Raw genomic sequence first — 18,851 nt, 5'->3', positions numbered from 1 at the left:
ACAAAAGATTAGTTTTTTTGAGGCGAAAACTCTGTTTATGTGTCAATGAAAGGCAGAAATGAAGGGACAAGTCTTTGTTTTTCAAAATACTCGTGTACGTGTAAACGGGGTCTAACATTTACATCCTTGATTTTCACCTCAGTGTCGGAGTGTGTTGCTCAAATGATATGAGTTCCTCCGTCTGCACTGATAGACTCTGAGCATTTATATTCTCATCGTGGCCCCATGCTGACAGAAACCCACAATATTGGAGTTTAATTTGAAAGACTCTGTGTTTGTTGGGACATATTGCCTCAGTGTTAAGCTGCAAACACAGCTAATGAAGTTGATTGCCTGTAATGCTAACTTCATCTGCTCCTCTCCATCAGCGCCTTCCTTCCAGCAGCACTTTAATTATCTCTGCTGTACTTCAAACAACATCCGAACCTTCAGTCACAGTCATTTACTGCTGCAGAGTGAGTGCGCTCTCCAGGAAGGAAACATTCTTTAATCCACTTCCTCCATCTTTAAAAGCTTTTATAGAAGCTTCAAGAGGTTCGTGTCATGAATGCAGGTAATTAGGGCTGAATGTTTAAGTGTCCAAGGTTCCTCGGACCGGGTCTTTATTAGTCATTATCAACGCACACCAACACAGTGTGTGTACCAGGCTGTAGACATGTGTGTTTATGCTGTGTTTAGTTTTAACAAGGAGGTCTTAGGGTGTTGACTCACCAGCCCTCAAGTGGACAGTGGAGGAACTGCAGTTTCTGACACTCACATGTGCACGAGTCCTTCAGGTTTCAGCTGAAATAAAAACAGAAGAGTATTCAGGTCCGGTGCAACAGTTCATTCACATCACAACGACACATTAAGCTAGCGAAAATTAGCATTAAAAGTTTTGTTCGGCCTGTTGATCCTGTAGACCCTCTGAACCCCATCACTGCTGAAACCTACATCAAAAACTGACTTTGAACTCTCTGATGGCCCTTGAATGCACCGTGCATGACAGTCCTGTGAATAAAAGCTTAAAATTGTAATATCCCCTTAAATTCTGGGAGTATTGAGCCGATCTGCAGGAACAGAATAACTCAGCAGCTCTGTCATTATGACACCAGATATGCATTAAAAACAAACAGCAGAACTCACAGAAGGGTTGAGGTTAATAAAATAAGTACAAAATATTCTCACAAGTCAGGAAATGTGCGCGGTCTGACAGGAGTGATGTGTTTAATGACACCCTCAGAATCAGAGCTGATGTTTAAAGTTCATTCTTGTTCAGTCAGCATTGTGCTTCTGCCTCCTCCGCCTCTTCCTCCTCCTCCTCCTCCTCCCTCTTCTCCTCGCTCTGTTTGTTCAAGCAGCCGTCACCACGTCTCATCGCTGGCTCCAATCTGACGGCGAGAGCTGCCAGGGGAGGAGATTAATAGAGCGACGTCCTCCTTCACAGCGATAAAAAACAAACAAAACAAAAAAAAAAAACACCCGACGTGCCCCTCGGCTCTTCTGGGAGGCCGTATCCAAATGGATCTGTCGCAGTTTTGTGGAGATTAGATTAAATTTTGGTGGTAATGTGATGCCAGTCTGTGAAGAGAGATAAAGTACCATCTGCTCCGTGTTCACGATCACTGCCTGGATTTTCTCAGCAGCTCTTCAGTGATGCACTTCCTGCTGCATGAACTCCCCTGAAGTCTGTCAGAGAGGTTCAGGGGGCACTGTGGTGGGCAGCAGTGGATGTAGCTGCTGGCTGTAGCTGGTGGGCGGTGAACACTCCGGCCTCCTGCTGCACTCTCACTGTTTGTGTTTGTTTGTTCCTCAGCCACATGTTTATGACCGTATAATCTCAGAATATACCGTAATAATCTACAATATTATGTGTTTTAATTTGCATTCTGAAGGTGACCGAAAGTACACATCTGATGGATGGGGTGCTTTTTCCCTGTTTGGTCTTACATCCAGTGTGTGTGTGTGTGTGTGTGTGTGTGTGTGTGTGCGTGTGTGTGTGTGTGTGTGTGTAAAGTTCAAGTCCTGACTTGTCAGATTTAAGCACATCTGATGGGTGCGTTCACATCAAGCTGGTTCAAATGAACTTTAGGAAGTTGCCACAGCTGTCAATCAAATTCTGCAGCTGCAAAGGTGAGTCTGGTTCTAATTGGACAGACTTCTGCCGACAGATCAGCCCGCAGGGTTGGTTGCGCGTGGACAGACGGTTCCGACCGGTAGAACCTCCGTGGGTTCTGAAAAGTTGTGTCTCTTCTTTTCTTTTCTGCACCTGAAGGACGACGGTTTTTTCCACCATCACCGCTTCACCGTCCCCAAACAGAGAGGTCGGTCCTCAGACTGAATTCTTGAGGGCCACACCTGTCCGGGTCATCACTGAGTCAGATCCTGAGTGTCTTTGTTCCAGCCTGCTGTTCACTGATTATGTAAATACAGTCAGTCCTTGGTGGATCTGTGCTGTGAGCTGCTGAGTCACTTCCTGTCCTCTGCTGTCCACCTGAGCTGCAGATGGAGCTCCAAACTGTGTGCAGGGCTCAAAGAGAAGGTCACTGATGCAGAGGCAGCAAGATAAAAAAGACTCCAGTCCTGACACACACACGGACACAGTTTCTAATCAAAGATGCAAGTTGTATATTTTGTCGTTAAAAGCATCAGCAAAGGATACAGCAGCATTATCACTTCAGAAACAGATTCTAATTTGGGTCAAAGTTACTCTGGTTGGAGTAGATTATCGGCCCCTTTAAGAAGTGTCCTCTGTGTTTATTCACAGTACAAATCACTGTTATCAATGATACTCTGCAGTCTGTGCTTCAACTGAGAGACCCTTCATGTGGAGACAGAAAGGAGAGGCTAGAACCCAAAGGACAGGCTTCATACAGTCAGACATGGTGGAGGCAGTATGATGCTGTGAGGAGGACTCAGTCAGTCTGGAACTGTGGATCCTGAATTATGAAACAAGAAGACTGTCTGAATATGTGAAAGAAACCCTGAAGCAGTCTGCAGTCAGACTGGGTCTGGGTCCTGGTTTTCCTCTCAGATAAAGCAAACGTCTCTTCTAGTGAAGAACTACCTCCAGGAGAGCAAAGGGTTACTGACTGACCTGCACAAAGACCTGACTGAAATCTGACTGAAGAGCTGTGGAGTGGACTAAACCTGGAGGAGGCTGAGAGAGCTGCATTAACACATCAGTGTTTGCAGGCTCTTTACCCTCCTTAAGTCCAACAGTGCTCGGAAATAAAGAAGAACTGCAGCTTTCTCTGTGGTTTAAACACAGGTGTGAAAAATCACAAAGCTGACCAAAGCAGACAGAAAGGATCCATGCTGTCTGAAGATCTGCATTTACATTCATCAGTGAGTGAACCAAAGTCTGGCCACAGCGAGTTATTCACCCTGCATGGATCTGCTGCTGCCCGCACGTCTTCACGCTGATTCATGGTTCATAGTACGAAGGTCACAGATTACGGTCCTTCAGCTCAGCTCAGAAAAGATCGACTCTAAAGTCCCTCAGTCACTCTGGAAGTTTGGTACATGTTGAATTTTCTCGTATTTCAACAGAGAGATTATTCCTCTGTATCATATTCAATATTGGCAGAGAAAAAGTAATCTTCCTGCACAGAGTGAAAAGCAAACAGCTTCTCTGCAGCCTGTGGAAGGAAACAGGAGGTGAAGCAGACCTCATGTTCCAGCAGCACATTTCTACTGTTGTACGATGAACAGATGCAAATGTCTGGGGGAAAAAAGATATTCTCTGACATTGTTAAGTCACAAAGCAATTTTACGAACTCGTTTTCTTGTAATTTCACATTTAATGTTAGACAATTTCCATTTTATGATTGTTTTTTTGAAAGTGTGATTTCTTTCTTTTTGATCATGTATGAGTTTCTTTCTTGTCAGTATCTTCTGATCTTATTTGTATTTTTTTGAACGGTGGTTAGTTTTCTATATTGCTCTTAGATGCTGATACGTTTGGATCTTTGGATCTTTCCATCTCTCCGGTTCCTCTTGGCTCCTCCTGCCTCCGACTCTCTAACAGGTTCATGATATAACCTGTGATCAGGCCAGCACATGTCGGTCTGCCGATCTGTGTTGTGTGTTTGTTTCTCATCGAACGGGTGATCAGGAGCGGAGCGGCTACCACCATCAGGCTTTAGTCACTGCCATCACAAGGTGAAGACATCAGCTCACATCATCAGGTTTCCATCAGCAGCCATTACTAAGCTAAGGCCCAGCTACTACCATCAGGCCACACCAGCAACCATCACTGGGCCAGGGTAGGATCATCAACATTATTGGGCCACGCCAGCAGCAATCCTCATTAACGCATCGCCATTGACAGCCATCGCCAGTCCTTGTCAGCAGCAGTAAGAGGAGCCACAAACATGCTGCTTGTTAAGGGGGGATGTGCGTATAGAAGGTGCTGAAATGGTCAAAACGTTTAGGACAGCTTGATCAATATCTGTAATGATCAGAGCAGATCAGAGCTTTTTGATCATCAGAGCGTGTTTTGAAGCTCGTCTGATAACGTCCCTTTAAGGGGAAGTGTTGATGAATATTTCATTAGCTGCTGGCTTTATGCTGTCTTCAGGTGTTTTATGATCTCTGTGACTTTTATTTTTATCTTTATTCTTGTTTTAGCTGCTTTCATAAGTGAAGCAGATGATGGCTCTCCTGTGATGAGCTGCACGTCGTCCTCCTCTCCTGAGGCTGGACCTGGACCTTCAGCAGTGATTACAGTGCAGGGTCTTTGAGCTTCGGCCAAACTGCGTCTTTATCTGTGACCGCCTCCGCCCCTCCTCCGCCTCCTGAATGCTGAAGTGGCAGCGAAAAGCCTGATAATCTGACAATCTCTGTGGACATTATAGCTTCTGGCCGGAAGGCAGGTGCCTTAATTTCCAGTAACAGGCGGTTATTACCGAACAGATCGTCTTCTTAAAATGGAGCAGGTAATGGCCCGTGGTGCTTTGGGTGCTCGTCTAAGCTGCCTATTAGAGCTTAATGTGATTTTCACTGCTGAGAGACGGAGCATGGAGGAGCAGCCAAGGAGAGGAGAGGAGAGGAGAGGAGAGCTAACCCTGGAGGAGGAGGAGAGGGACTGATAGCTGTCCAGCTCTTGTGAGTGTGAGGATTTGTGCTTCGTGAAGGAATTCAGTGTTAGGACGGAGGAGAAGAACAGAATGAGGAAGTGAGGGGAACTGTTCATGTGTGGCTTATAGATAGATGTGTAAACAGCCCCTCTGTGCCTGTATCAGGACTGACCTGGAGTAGATAGTACTAGTAGAAGTAGTCAGATCAAAAAGGAAAAAACAATCCTCTGCTGCTGATCACTGAGCATCAACGGTCACTAAAACCTTTACAAACAATCATCAAAACAAAAAAGTCTTCATGAACCAACAGTCGCTGCTGAAACAACCAGAACTGTCAGCTCCTCCTCACAGGACTCTGACTCCTCCGAACCAGAGGAGGTTCAGCACGAGCTCAGAGCCTGAAGCCTTGGATTCATTTCTAAAAAATACATTTGAATTTTTTCATTTTCATCTGTTGATGGATTTATATCTATTGAAAGTATGAACAAACTTGTAAGCCCTGGTTATCAGGTTGTTTGTTTAAATCATATTTATTGATGAGGATTGATGACCCTCCCTTCCTGTCTGCCTCCTCCTCTGACGCCCCCTCGTGCAGCTCAGCAGCCTGCAGGTGAGGCAGCAGAGGTCACCTTCAGCTTTTCCTCCTCGATGCTCCTAATCCACCATCAATTATCCAGAATCTCCTCATTAGCCACATAATCCATCAAACAGCCAATAAGGTTTAGGAAGAAGCTCCTGATTAACTTTACTGAGCGTGAGTCTCCTGTTCTTCCTCCTCTGAGTTCAGCCTCCTTCCTCTGCATTCATCCGAGTGATCCACTGTTCTGTCCTTGTTTCTCCTTAATTTGGAGCCGACCTTAAGTCGCCCGTCCTGAACGTGAGCACCTCTGCAGCTTTACTCCCTCTTTTCCTCGGTGTCAGCCTCAAAATGGATTTCTCTCTCTTTTTTACTTGTGCGGGGAGTTATTTGCATTTTTCAGATACGGTGCTCATTTCACTAGATTTCGTAACGCCGGGTCGACAAAACAGCAGCAGGAGGTCCAAAGCATCACAGAGCTCATTTCTTTCAGAATATATAAAGTGAGCGGAGCTGCTGAACCTTCGGAGAGGCGCGTTTGTTTTGCTTGTAGTCAGCAGGTTGTTGGTGGAAGGTGAGCGCCCCTGAGCTGCACGTGTGCATGTTAATGCACTAAATGACTACAATTTTCCCCATTTGAAGCATCTAAGATGTAAAAACTTTGTTAAAAAAAAAAAGGTCGGTGTAGTTCCCCTCGAGCAAACTACACCGCTCTCCACCTTTTCAACCTCTTCAGACGGAGCGCCGCGGGTGAGGCGCTCCTCAGCATCTGTGAACCTGCACCGTCTGTCTTTTGCCAAACGGCCCGATCGGGGGAATCAGGCAGTGATTAGTATCCCCTGAGCCGCACACGAAGGACGATCCTCCAGGCTTGTCCTCATTAAGTCTCCATTAGTGGCAGTGTAATGGATTTTTAATGAAGGAGGGAGACACAAACTCAAAGATGAGCTCGATATCAGCGGGGAGCCACGCCAATCACCGACCCAAATCCTCCCCCTCCTCCTCCTCCTCGCTCTCCTCGGGGATGGAAACCGATTCCAGCTTTGCTGATTTTTACAAAAGGTTTTTCTTTCACATCGAAATCTTTTCTTTCAATTAGTCACGTTGAAAACTCTCCCGTCTCCTGTGTGGAAGCTGTTTTTCTTCCATTTAATCTCTCATTAGCTGCTTTGTTTTCTCGCTCTTCTCCGAATCACACAGTGCTGATGAGAACTCTTGAGGAACAGAAGCAATCACCATCGCTTTACCCCGAGCATTATTTGTCCCACGACCGTGTCGGCTCCGGTTACACAAGACCAACAAACACCATTAAGTTCCCTTTTGTGATCCAGATGGAACATCGGTAAGGCTGCGGGCATAAGAAATGTCCGGTCCTGTTGTGACCTCAGCTGTGAGTCCGTTGTTTTGGACAACTGAGTGTGAGAAGTTTAATTCCAGGCGGCAGCTGTGGCAGGATGAACTGAGAAATGATAATATGCTAAGATGTTTAGTAGAATTCATTAAAGGTCTCTGAAAAGCAGCAGCTTCACCATTATTCTTACTTTATAATTCAATTTCACCTAACAACACACAACCTTTATCAATCAGGCCGGCCTCAGCTCAGTGAATCTTATCTTCTTTTTCAATTCAAGCCTCGTTATAATTAACAGGTATTGACTGATTTCACCCCCGCCGTTTCTTTAAAGCATCATGGCTGCCTCCAAAAGGTCATTTTTAATTATTATTGTGACTCCATAATGCAGGTGTGATGATTAAACTGCCAGCGCACTGAAACATGAGGCCGACGTGGCTTCTCTTTGTGTGACACCGGCACGACACCAGCAGCGCACAGAGCTAATAAAAGAGTCAAATCAATCATAATTAGCTGCAGCAGAACAACATTTACAGTGGCTCCCACCAAACTTTGTGCTCTAAATGGAAGCAAAATAGATGGAGGTGCAAGGTCAATCACTCAAGTTCATCGGCTCTGGTATCACTCGGCTGATTAATACACAAAGAAAAATAACAACTCTTTGAACGGCTCGTCACCTTGAGGCAGATTAAACTGAAACTTAAGCCTGAGGGAGAACAACAGAGCAGTAAGAGGGGTCCCCAAACCCTGGTCTACAGGGACCACAGAGACATCAGCATCTGATGTGTCCTTAGAGCTGATGCTGTCTGCTGCAGACTCACGGCCAGTTGTTGTTACTGCTTGCTGTCTCTGTAGTATCACTGTGTGCCACAGCCCACCACTCTGTCAGCAGGCCGCTGATCTTACCTTAAAGAAAAACGTGATTTGTAAACTCTGGAGGAAGCAGAAAGAACATGCAGCAGAAGGACCAAACTGTGATGTGAAGCATCTCCAAAGCTGCAGCTCTGTGGGGGGTTCCTGGTTAGAAGTGGTCCATGGAGAGAAGAGCCAGGACCAGGCTCATCGATGCAGATACAGAGTGAAGGCTGACCCGTGTGGTCTGATCAAACTGACGAACTGCTGAAAAGGTTCCTGCTGGTTCTGACATCACGTGGTGCGTCTCACCAGGGGAACACAGGACACCAGGATGGGAAGAAGGTGAGAAGAAGGCAGTGTGATGCTTTGGATGATGTTCTTTGGAGAAATCTTGGGTCCTGCCACTCGTGTAGATGTTCTGTTGACACCTAGCTTTGCATGGTTGGAGGATGATGCTGCCTGCCACAAAGCTACAACAGTTCAGGAATGGTCTGAAGAACATGAACCAGTTCAAGGTGCTGAGTTGGTCTCCAATTTCCACAGATCTCAGTCCAACCCAGCATCTGTGGGATGAGCTGGATGAACACTTCTGATCTACTGAGCCCCATGTCACAGCTTACAGGACTTAAAAGACCTGTGTCTTGGTGCAGATACCACAGCACACCTTCAGGGATCTGTGGCGTCCATTATGTTATGTTCTGGCCAATCAGAGCACAGAGATGCTCATTTAATGTCTGCACACATGATAATGAGCTCATCTGAAACAGGACTAACATAGACTCTCCTGAATAACTAAGACTCCTGAAGTGTGCGTCATTACATGTGTTTACAGCGAGCAGCTGAAGTGGACCCTTTTGAAGTGAAACATCATCAGCTCATAACTTCTCTTCCTCCAGATGAAAGGATTCAGATGATCTGAGCGGGTTCACAGTTGAAGATAAACGAATGCACCAGAGGACAAAGACCGGAGCCCAGATCAAAAGCAGCACACACACAGCTGCTAATGCAACACACTTTTCTCATTATTCTCAATCTGACCTGCTGGGTAGCTGCACATGTAATAACAGCATGATAGCAATAATTTTCTCATCAGAGCTGAGCAGCAGCTCCGACGACAAGTCAGAGCGCTTCTCCCCAGAAACGAGTGAGTTCAGCTCGACGTTTTATTGTGCAGCTTCACAGCTGTCGCAGAATCCACCAGAGGAAATAAACGTGACGAAGGACACGCTGCAGTGGTAGAGGAAAGCTTTCGGCCTCCTCACGCCTCTGTAAAAGACTCTGAGTGTCAATAATCTGGTCAGAATAATCAATTACTTCATCAACAGAGATTAGTATGCTACACGGCTAATGCTGCTAATGCTGCATTCACACAGGATCAGGACAAACAAGACAAAAATATGTCAGAGCAGACAGTTGCCAGGTCAACATGGAGGCCTGTGGAGACTGACTCAGCCATCAAGTGGTTACTCAAGGAACTGCAGTTTTTCCCCCCCTCAGTCACAGAAGCACCACATTAAATAAAGGAACGATGTGGCTGCTATATTTCTGTTCAAGCTGGTAGCTTTTTAAAAAATGTTCTATTGTAAAGCAAAAGAGTTTGGCTTCAAATTTCCAATTTCCAATGCAGACAGCCAAAGGCCAGAGAAACCAACCAAAAAGAGCCAAAGAGGAACAAACAAATATTGTCAGAATAAGTTAAACCAGGCAAAATAAACCGGAACCAGGAAAAAAAAACAAGCAGTATAACAAAAGTAACGATGGGATCATGACACAAACCTTTAATAACTCGCGCTTCTAGCATAAAGTAAAATTCAACTCTCTCGGCCTGAGGAAGGCGAAACTTATGCAGACAGGAGGAGCAGAGAGAAGGCAGCAAACTGGACACAGGGAACATTTTCATCTGGTTTCAGCGTCCACTTAAACTCATCAACACGCATGTCATTTTAATCTAGGCTGATACAGTATGTCACCCGCCCTGTGAGTGTGAGTGTGTGTGTGAGAGAGAGAGAGAGAGAGAGAGAGAGAGAGAGAGCCTGAGTAGCAACAAAAATAGGAAAAAGTTGTCAAGGTCAGACGCTCTGAGAGTTTGTCGTGGTTACTCGGCTCCTCGTTACGCCACCGGCTTCATTAGCTGCCTGATTGGCCTTCGAGCTCAGCAGCCTGATGAATCTGTTCAGTCACACAGAGTCATTACTGGTGGCAGGAGTCATGACTCGGACACACACACACACACACACACACACAGACACACACACACAGCAAAGACTTTAATATCCCGTTGTAATATAGGATGCATATAAATGAAATTGACCATGATGGCATTAAGTAGAAGCATCCGTTCAGTCGACACTGGATGCAAATGAGAGATCGCTGTCTAATGAACTCCAGATAGACACGAACAGCTTGTCCACCCACACACACACACACTGAAAGGTTTCAGGCGCCACACAGACATCTGAGTCTGAGACTATAATTGGATGGAGGCAGAGAAAAAGCATGAATGGCGGTAAACGAAGGCGCCTTACGATCACGTGGCAGTCCTTCACCGCACACATCATGAAGGGTGTTTCCATCCACAGATTTGTGAACCTGCAGATTTTAAAGAGGATAAAACAGAGTACACACTGCTGTTATTCATTTAAACAACTGGACAAGAGTAAGTGGACGTCCAGCCATCTGTGGCCGCTGGCCTCCATGTTTCTGGTTGCCTGTCCAGCCCATTAAACCTTCATAAAGACTGATGAAGGGTGATGAAGTCAGGACACACGAGTTCTTTCCCACCGGACTGAGAAGATCAACGCACTAAGTTATCATATGAACATTATATCGTTGGGGTCATCACCTGAATTATCTTGATTTAGGTTCATCGGGTGTACTTCTTATGAATATTGCTGGATGCTGCAGGCCATGTTTTTAAATATACACATGAATTTCTAATGCAAACACAAACAGCTTCTCACACTCTCCCACTCACTTAACCTCATTCTGTATTAAAAACTCAGTGCAAACTCTCCACTCTGCAGACGGAGCCCGAGGAGGGAACAAACATACTGACGTGTCAAACTGGCAGAGAACGTGTTGGAAACAGTGGAGGCGGTGTTTGAGGAGCATCCACACAAAAACAGCAACGGTACAACGTAAATACAAACGACCAGAGGGGAGGAAGCGGCTCGGAAGACACGACTCAGGGAGGAGGCAGCAGACCGGGACTTCTAAAGCACAAAGATAATGAGAATTCTTGGTGAGAATTTACTCTCAAAAGAGGATAAATTGCTTTTTAAAGGCACTGTCAGGCAGAATCTGGCGTCCTTCTTTGTTTAAACTGTTTAGAAGAATATGCAATGAGTGGTGAGATTTTTAGGAATATAATATGAAAGAAGAAGAACGTGCCCTCTGCTACATGGTTACCTGGATGACACCATGAAAACTGTAGCTCAAAGAAAACTTTGGAACTTAGTCGTTGAAAGAAAATCAGAGCTTTTATGTGATCTCAGTGCATGGATTCTCCAGGCAGATGTCACAATAATTAGCCAAATACGAGGTAGAAGGTAGATATAGAGTTAGCCAAAAATGACAAACAAAAAAACAAAAAAAATCTTATAAATGGTTTAAAAAAATAAAAAACCAAATTCCAAATACATTACAAATACATAATTAGCTAATTAGCTAAATAATTAGCACGGAGATCTGTGTACTTTATGAGAATCTTATGCTACATGAAGCAAACATGCAGAAAGAGAATGTGTGTTTAATGTTGAATGAGCTAAATCTAAAAGAAACGTCATAGAGGCAGCATCTCAGGCGCTGGAAATCAATCAATCAATTATAGTTCATTTTAGCATTTCTTAGGATCACATGAATGTTTCTCAGAGAAGATCTGCTGTAAATGTACAGAGCGTTCTTATCTAAAGAGGAATTTCTGTCACATGATGGCACCTCAGCTGTGAGAAAACACGACTCTTCTCTGTGTCTGCATCAGCCAATCAGAGCCGAGCAGTGAGGGATGTTTTCCTCTGATTACAGCTCCCCCTGATTTCTCTGATTATTGATACTCTCCCTCCTCTTCTGTGTGCACAGATGTGCTGAGTGAGGTATTGTAACATGTATACTCGAGCAGAAAACAGATGGTGCTCTCTTTCTGTCTGGGTCTGTGCAGACACGGCATGACATGACAACACAGATCGATGTCTGCTGCACAGACGTGTAGAGAGAGGCAGACGAAGCTGAATGTAACAGGATGCCTAAATACATCATTTAAGGGCTTCATTATTCTTAACATTTATAACATCAACGGCACAGAAACACCTCAGCCCTGTTGTTAGGGCTGAGGTGTTAGCGAGGTGAGAGGTTTGTGGAAGACACACACTCCTACACACACACACACACACACGTTTCAGTTTGTTAGTTCACAGAAAAGACTGAATAAAACAGGGGATTGCAGACTTTAACAGACAGATGGATAGATGTGGAGTTTAATCAGATCATTCAAAGGCAGAACAGGATTCGAACGCCCACTGGAAAGCTTCCTTTTGTCTTATTATGATTCAGTGAGTCCTTATAGCATCAGCTTTCAACAAGCCAGGTTAGAGCATCTTCATGAAGTTTAGGCACAAAACGATTTGGTTCGATTTAGGAAATTGAAATAACAAAAAGGATTTGTTTAATGGCATCTATTCCTGTGAATCCGATGGAAGCTGAGGTGACCACTGGTGAATTTTACCAGGACAGAAACCAGACTGGTCTTTGACTGAGCCTCAGTTTGAGCAGCTGACTGTGTTAAATCCTCCTTAAACCACCTCAGAGCGTTCGTACAGTCAAAGGTACAAATCTGGCCTCACCTGGTAGAAAGAGTGCACAGAGCTATGACAGCAGATTTCATGGTCTACCCGCACAGCTTACAGGACGAGTCGAGGGTTCCTGAGGACAGGACACACTTTGACACTCATCCTGTTGGGGAAACGTTCTCCCCACATTAATCCAAGCAGAGTCCTCATCTTTGAATCCCTTCTGAAACATGAAATACTGCAATATGCAAAGCCCACATTCAGTCAGACACCTCCTCCACTCAGACGTTTTAATCTCAGTTCTTTGGTGATGCAGAAAGAAACTAATGCAAGATCTTCACCAAACCTCTGCTGCTGCCGGGATCCTGCCTCGTGCAGGCTGATTATCGACACCACAGATCTGCTAAACTTGTTTTTGTAGATGATTAAAAATGCAGGGTACAAGGGCCCTCAACAATCAGTCCAAGTCTAATCCATCTAAGAGCTTAATTTCAGATTCTATAAAGCCGCACGTCTCTAAACCCCAAAATTATACACCGCTTAAATCATACTCGTTTCATTTTTCCCCTTCATCAGCAATCATAGCTGATGCCGAAATGTGATGACTCCGAGTTATCATATCCTATACGACTCAGGATTAGTAGCAGGGGGTCACTCTGCATCCCATAATGCGTGTTGTTAACAAAAATTGCACCGGCTCAGCATGTTGAAGGCAGCGTTACTGTGTGTGCACGCACTCCATGTATTTCCCTACAGAGGCCCCGGATCGCACGCAGCGCTGCAGCCGGAACAGATGAAGATGGATTAGCGTCTCCGCCTGACTGTCTTAGGGAAGCAGAAACAGGGACGCAGCAGCACCGACGCTCGCAGCGGAAACGTATTACTCCACCCTGCCAAGGTCCCCAGATGAAAGGTTCAGCGATTTTGTTGGCTGGTTATCAAAATCAAGACACAGCAGTTTCCTCTGTTTCTATCTGTCGCCTCTCCTCCTCCTCTTCCTCCTCCACCTCCTCCTCCTCCTGCGCTGGGACGGGAGGCTGCTGACTCAGCTGAGGAGTCACCGGGGCTCTTTTGTTTGATGACTTTTTGTATCTCAGTGTTTGGGTTGGGAAGACTGTGGCTTGTGTCCCCCAGCAGGAGAGCTCCTCACACCGGCTTTTACAGATGCTGTGATGTCAAAAAACTATACTGTTGTTCTAAAGTTTGTTTTGATTCCTAACAGTGTCCCAGGGTCACAGAACGCGTCACTTAGGTTGTCTAAATGTCTAAACGAGGCCACGATAAACGGGGAAGTTTTTAGGGCTACAGTAACTCTAGCCTAGCTTAACTTAACTTAACTAGATGATGCAGCTCCTGGGCGGCAGAGTGAATGCAGGGTTTGATGAAAAGTTGCTCTTTTAGCATCAGTTTTAAATGAGCCAGGAAGAACATCTTCCCGCTGTGCTAACTTCCTGCCTGAGAAAGAGCAGTTTCAAGACATCTCTTTCTAAAACCAAAGCACTTCGAACATCCACGAACATTCATCATTACACCAGCGAATGTTTACATGTTATGGTAGGAAATTAGGACTCAGGTCCTGGTTTAAGCCACAGAAGATGTCACAATAGTTCAAGTTACGGCCTCAGATGGAGGTAGGACTAATGTTGACTATTATCCTTCCCTCAACTGCCTCAACTCAGAGGACACAACCATACAGGACTCATTTTCAGCATGTGAAGCCAGAAAATCTCACAAATGTTCCTGGAAAACATCAGCCCTAAGCTGGAGGAGCATGACTTCCAAGAGTTAATGGAGGCAATCAAAGTCTTTGTGGAGAATCAAAGGTGCAACACCAACAAAAAAAGCTTTAGGTCTCATCTGTCCGTCCACTCTCCAGCACAAAACAGAGGTGATGCCTGAAGTGTGTGTGTGTGTGTGTGTGTGTGTGTGTGTGTGTGTGTGTGTGTGTGTGTGTGTGTGTGTGTGTGTGTGTGTGTGGTGTCATAGCTGTCACAGTCGGCCGCTCTCAGGTATCAGTAGCCTGACAGGTCATTAACCTGACGGAGGCAGAGCAATAGCCTTCCACCTCCAAAAGGTCAAGAAAAGGTCGACTTCATACGCTGCCTTATCTGACTGATATGAACCCTTCACTGTGCCATCTTCCATCAACTCCACTGTTCCCCAACAAACACACACAACTTGTACACCTGTCGTCTCCATGCACTCTGTCCCTCGAGACTCAGAGAAGCAGAAAGGCATCTGACAGGAGGTCAGAGGTTCAGGCAGAGGAAGGGGTGGCACCGTTCTTATTGTATTAAGAGAGAAAAGAAGACTAAGAAGTACTAACATCAGATCCTGTCTACTGTCAGATCTTCATCCTGCAGGGGCCCATCCAAGGGTCAACTGTAAGTCCACAATGTAACCCTTCATAAGTCAGGTATGTAGAAGCAGTTGTTACAATTCTTATGTACCATGGGAAAGTTCAAAGGTCTCAACTGTCACCATGTTGGCAGCATCAGAGTCTGCCTAAATGCTCAGTTAATCCACATACAGGCAAAGAGGCAGAGCATGAGTGCTGCATACAAAGGCAGCCCATGTTTTTTCTCTTTTTGCACCAGGCTGTAAACATGTTTATCTCTGCTGTAAAGGTCTAAAGAACGAAGATACGATGGAAGTGCAGTCCCTTGAATGTCCACTTGAGAGGATTTTTACCAACATGTGTCCTTTTAAACAACAACATGGCCTGGACTGCAAGTCGGTATTCATGACATGGCCTTGTTGCCTAGTAACTGCTCCCCGGACAGCTGCCCTGGTGTTTCAGCCTGAAAAGATCAAGGTTAGCAGCTGTGGTTTCACCCACCTGGATTGTTATTATCGACCTTGTTCCTGCGCCGGCATGACTTCCCACCCCTGACCTGGCACTGATCCCCGGGGAAGCTGACAAAAGCTGAAGTGCTCAGAAAATAGACGGCGTCGAGGGGCAGCGCTCCATCAGAAATGAACGTACCTGAAATCATTAATAAAGCAGAGTGAAAACACCGCAGGACGGAGGCTGGATGAATCACACTGCTCTTTTATTCAGTTTTATCAGCTTTACGTGCCTCCAGGTTTTTAAATTAAGCCGTCAATAGTTAATTCTCGGTCTGTTCAGCAGTCCTTCAGTATTGTGCCTACAGACTTATGAGAAGAGCTGAAAGTCTGTGAGAAAATGAAAACAACATACACAACAAATCTCTGTTTGGAATAACAACAAGAGAGGAAACAAACAGGAAAGTAAAATGAACTTCAGTCCACTGAGCTCAGCCTCAGATAAACATGGATGGTTATGAATGGCTTCCTGTAAACATGTGTTATGCTGTTAGCTTCCTCGATAAAACCGGTGTGCAGGTTTTACTTCCAGTTCTGTTTCTTTTAAGCATGTAGAAAAAGGCGAGGACCAAGAATAAAGCCCTGAGGCTCCCCAGCAGAGCCGTCTGCCAATTCTCTGCCAGATCAAGCCAAACATCAAGGATCAAATAAAAAGTCTGTAGGTACACACTGCTGCTATGTTTGGTAAAAAGTGGCCAGTGGTACCTGTAGCAGCCTTTAAAAAAGGTGTAGAAGTGTGTTCACAAACTGAAACTGAAATCTCTTCAGGAGCCAGTTTCCTTGTCCTTTTATATCACTGCTGCAGTTCCCTGAACAGCCACTTGGAGGCTGGCTCTAAAAAAATGAGTCAGTCCATGCAGACCTGCATGTTAAAATGTTGTTCTCATCTAGCAAAAAACTTAAAAAACTTAAAATTCACTTCATACATACTATACAACCACAGGAGGGCGCTAGAGACATAAAGGTCTGTCGTTTCATTTGTATGATCATGAAATATTACTGAACTCTTTACTTCCCCAAACACTTGAACTGCTGCCTGAAACCTTCACATTTGAAGACACCCTCATTGTTTCATAAAATATTTAGAGTTAATGTTATCTCCTTTAGATTTTCTTTACAAAATGAGGTGATAAAGTGTGTGAAACCTCCTGGTTTTCCACAGCAGCAGCAGCAGCAGCAGCATCTTTGGCAGACGCTCGCAGGTCATTAAACTGTCTGACCGTCTGATTTATGGAAGCAGAAAGGGCCGTAAGTCACCCGGGCAAAGGCCAGTTAAAAATTAATAACCGATGGGGCATTAAAGATTCAGGAGGGGATGATCTGCCTGTGTTGTAAAATATATTTGAGAGACACATTCAAACAAATATTTATAATAAATTTATGAGCAGGTGTTCACAGGCATGAAAGAAAATCTAGAATTTTCTATCAACACCAGCTGTGTCTGCAAACAGAGGGAATCAGAGATAAATCATCCCAAACCTCCTGCAGTCCAGACCGCCTCCTGCTACATGATCTGGATTCTCATCTGACCGTGGCTCTGCGAAGGAAACACGTATGCAAACTCCTACATCGTCAGACCCTAACTACAACAACAAGGTCAGCTGGCCAGGTACTCCAGGAGGTGATTGAGGCTGTGCAGGCACTGCCCTGCAGCTTTGGACCCTCCGAACTGTCCACATTACCACAGCTCAAACCCCGATACTAAAATCTCTGCCAGAGACCCATGTGTTCTTCAGGATGTACTTCCCTCCTCTACAGTGTACATGCGCCTTTGTGAATGTGTGATCTCAGTGAAGTCCAATCAGCCCTGCAGGCCAAGTAACAACTAGTCTACCAGGGTCACCTTATGATAAAATAATGCAACAACTACTGAGAGCGGTAAAACAAGAAAAGACTAATTCTAGCAGAAAAATCTTGAAGCATGACTAAGCAACGACTGGTACTCTTTAAAAAAAAGTCTAAATCAAAAAAAATTTTGAAATCAGCCAATATCATGGTTGAATACTAATAAGTCCTTGTGAAGGTACAGCAAATGTGACCACCATAAACATGCTCTCCTATAACGCCGCATATCCTCACATCAGTTTCCCCTCTGACACCTCAGCATGGAGAAGATTTCAGGCTAAAGCTGAATTCACACTTTGACACCATGACAGAAGCGTCAGTGTGATATATTGAAGGACTAGCCTGGAGATCATGTTCCATTCCACTTTCTTCTCTTCTTAAAGTCCGGGCGATGCCCCTGCACACTCGCACGTCTTTTGATTCCTTTAAAGTCAAATGTTACAGATGCAGGCTGCGATCCCTTCGCTCTGCCTCTCTTCAGAGTCAGTGGCTGGTTTTGGTCTCTGGTGCATGAACAGCTATAAATGAGAAGCCTCGTGGACATGAAGAATTGGTGGGTATGCACAGAGATTAAATGAAGTCACGTGGATCCTCCTGCACTTGACTGGCAGTAGAATTACTCCTTTAGGGAGCGGACCAAAGCTCTGAATGCATCTACAATAGAAGTTTTTTATTATTATTATTAATCATTGATCTATTGCAGGTATTCTAGTTTCTGAACAACCACAGGGATGCACTGGGTCCATGATGAAACCACAGCTGACTGACTGACCTGCAGCCATGTCCTGATTGAAAGCATCTTTACTTTGTCTTCCCGGCAGCGTTGTACTCTGAGTTCTCGTCTTTCTGCATCCAAACAGCTTCAAGTCGCCAATAAAAACAGAAGGGTACCAGTTCCTCCGCCCAAAGGCAAGAACGCAGAGGCGGCTCCAGTCCGCGGGTCAGAAAAAGGCCAGACAAGATGCACAACCTCCAGAGAGCGTGAAGTGCCTCAGCAGAGGTCTCTGAATCACTGTGTGCACGGTGGAGCTCTCCTCTGCCCCGAGGCCTCGCAGTAAACCTACCATGAAAACAAAAGCACACAGAGTGCTCTGAATACAAACTCCAGCTTCTCACTTTCAGTTTGTTTCACCTGCTTTCACCATCATTTATCAGCCAGCGATGACATGTGAAGCCGCGCTCTGGAATACTCTCACCGTGAAGTTAACTAGACGACGCGGAGCGGTCAGCGGGGTCAGCCGGGTTTCTGCCCGGATGCACAGCTCTGCTCTCAGTCACAGTTGGGCTCAGGTCGCACCACTGAGCTGATTTATATCCTCCATTTTTCACCAGACCAACACCTCCTCCCCCTCTGCTGCCCGGTGAGAAATGACAGAGATGTTTTCAAGCCTCGCCGACACGATCAGGAACAGGTACTGAGCTGTTATCACCACATGTGGGCGAGCTGCTTTAAAATGTCCTCCATACATCACCCAGAGCCAAAAACACTGAGAGGCGAAAGGGTAAGCTGCAACCCACTGGCACAACACAAC

At 45.3% G+C, this 18,851-nt stretch overlaps 1 long non-coding RNA gene across 1 annotated transcript in view; it reads right to left on the bottom strand.

Moving 5' to 3' along the window:
* Window positions 1–708: 708 nt before the first annotated feature.
* Window positions 709–18,851, bottom strand: part of LOC114433870 (uncharacterized) — a 35,661-nt gene continuing 17,518 nt past the window's right edge. Inside the window, exons 2-3 of the long non-coding RNA XR_003670411.1 lie at window positions 15,467–15,613; window positions 709–783 (exon numbers count right to left, since the gene is read on the bottom strand). This is a non-coding gene — a long non-coding RNA (uncharacterized LOC114433870). The remainder of the gene's footprint in view (window positions 784–15,466; window positions 15,614–18,851) is intronic.

Source organism: Parambassis ranga, chromosome 3, assembly GCF_900634625.1.
Source record: "Parambassis ranga chromosome 3, fParRan2.1, whole genome shotgun sequence".
Lineage (NCBI taxonomy): Eukaryota > Metazoa > Chordata > Actinopteri > Ambassidae > Parambassis > Parambassis ranga.
This window is presented reverse-complemented; position numbering and strand designations above follow the sequence as displayed.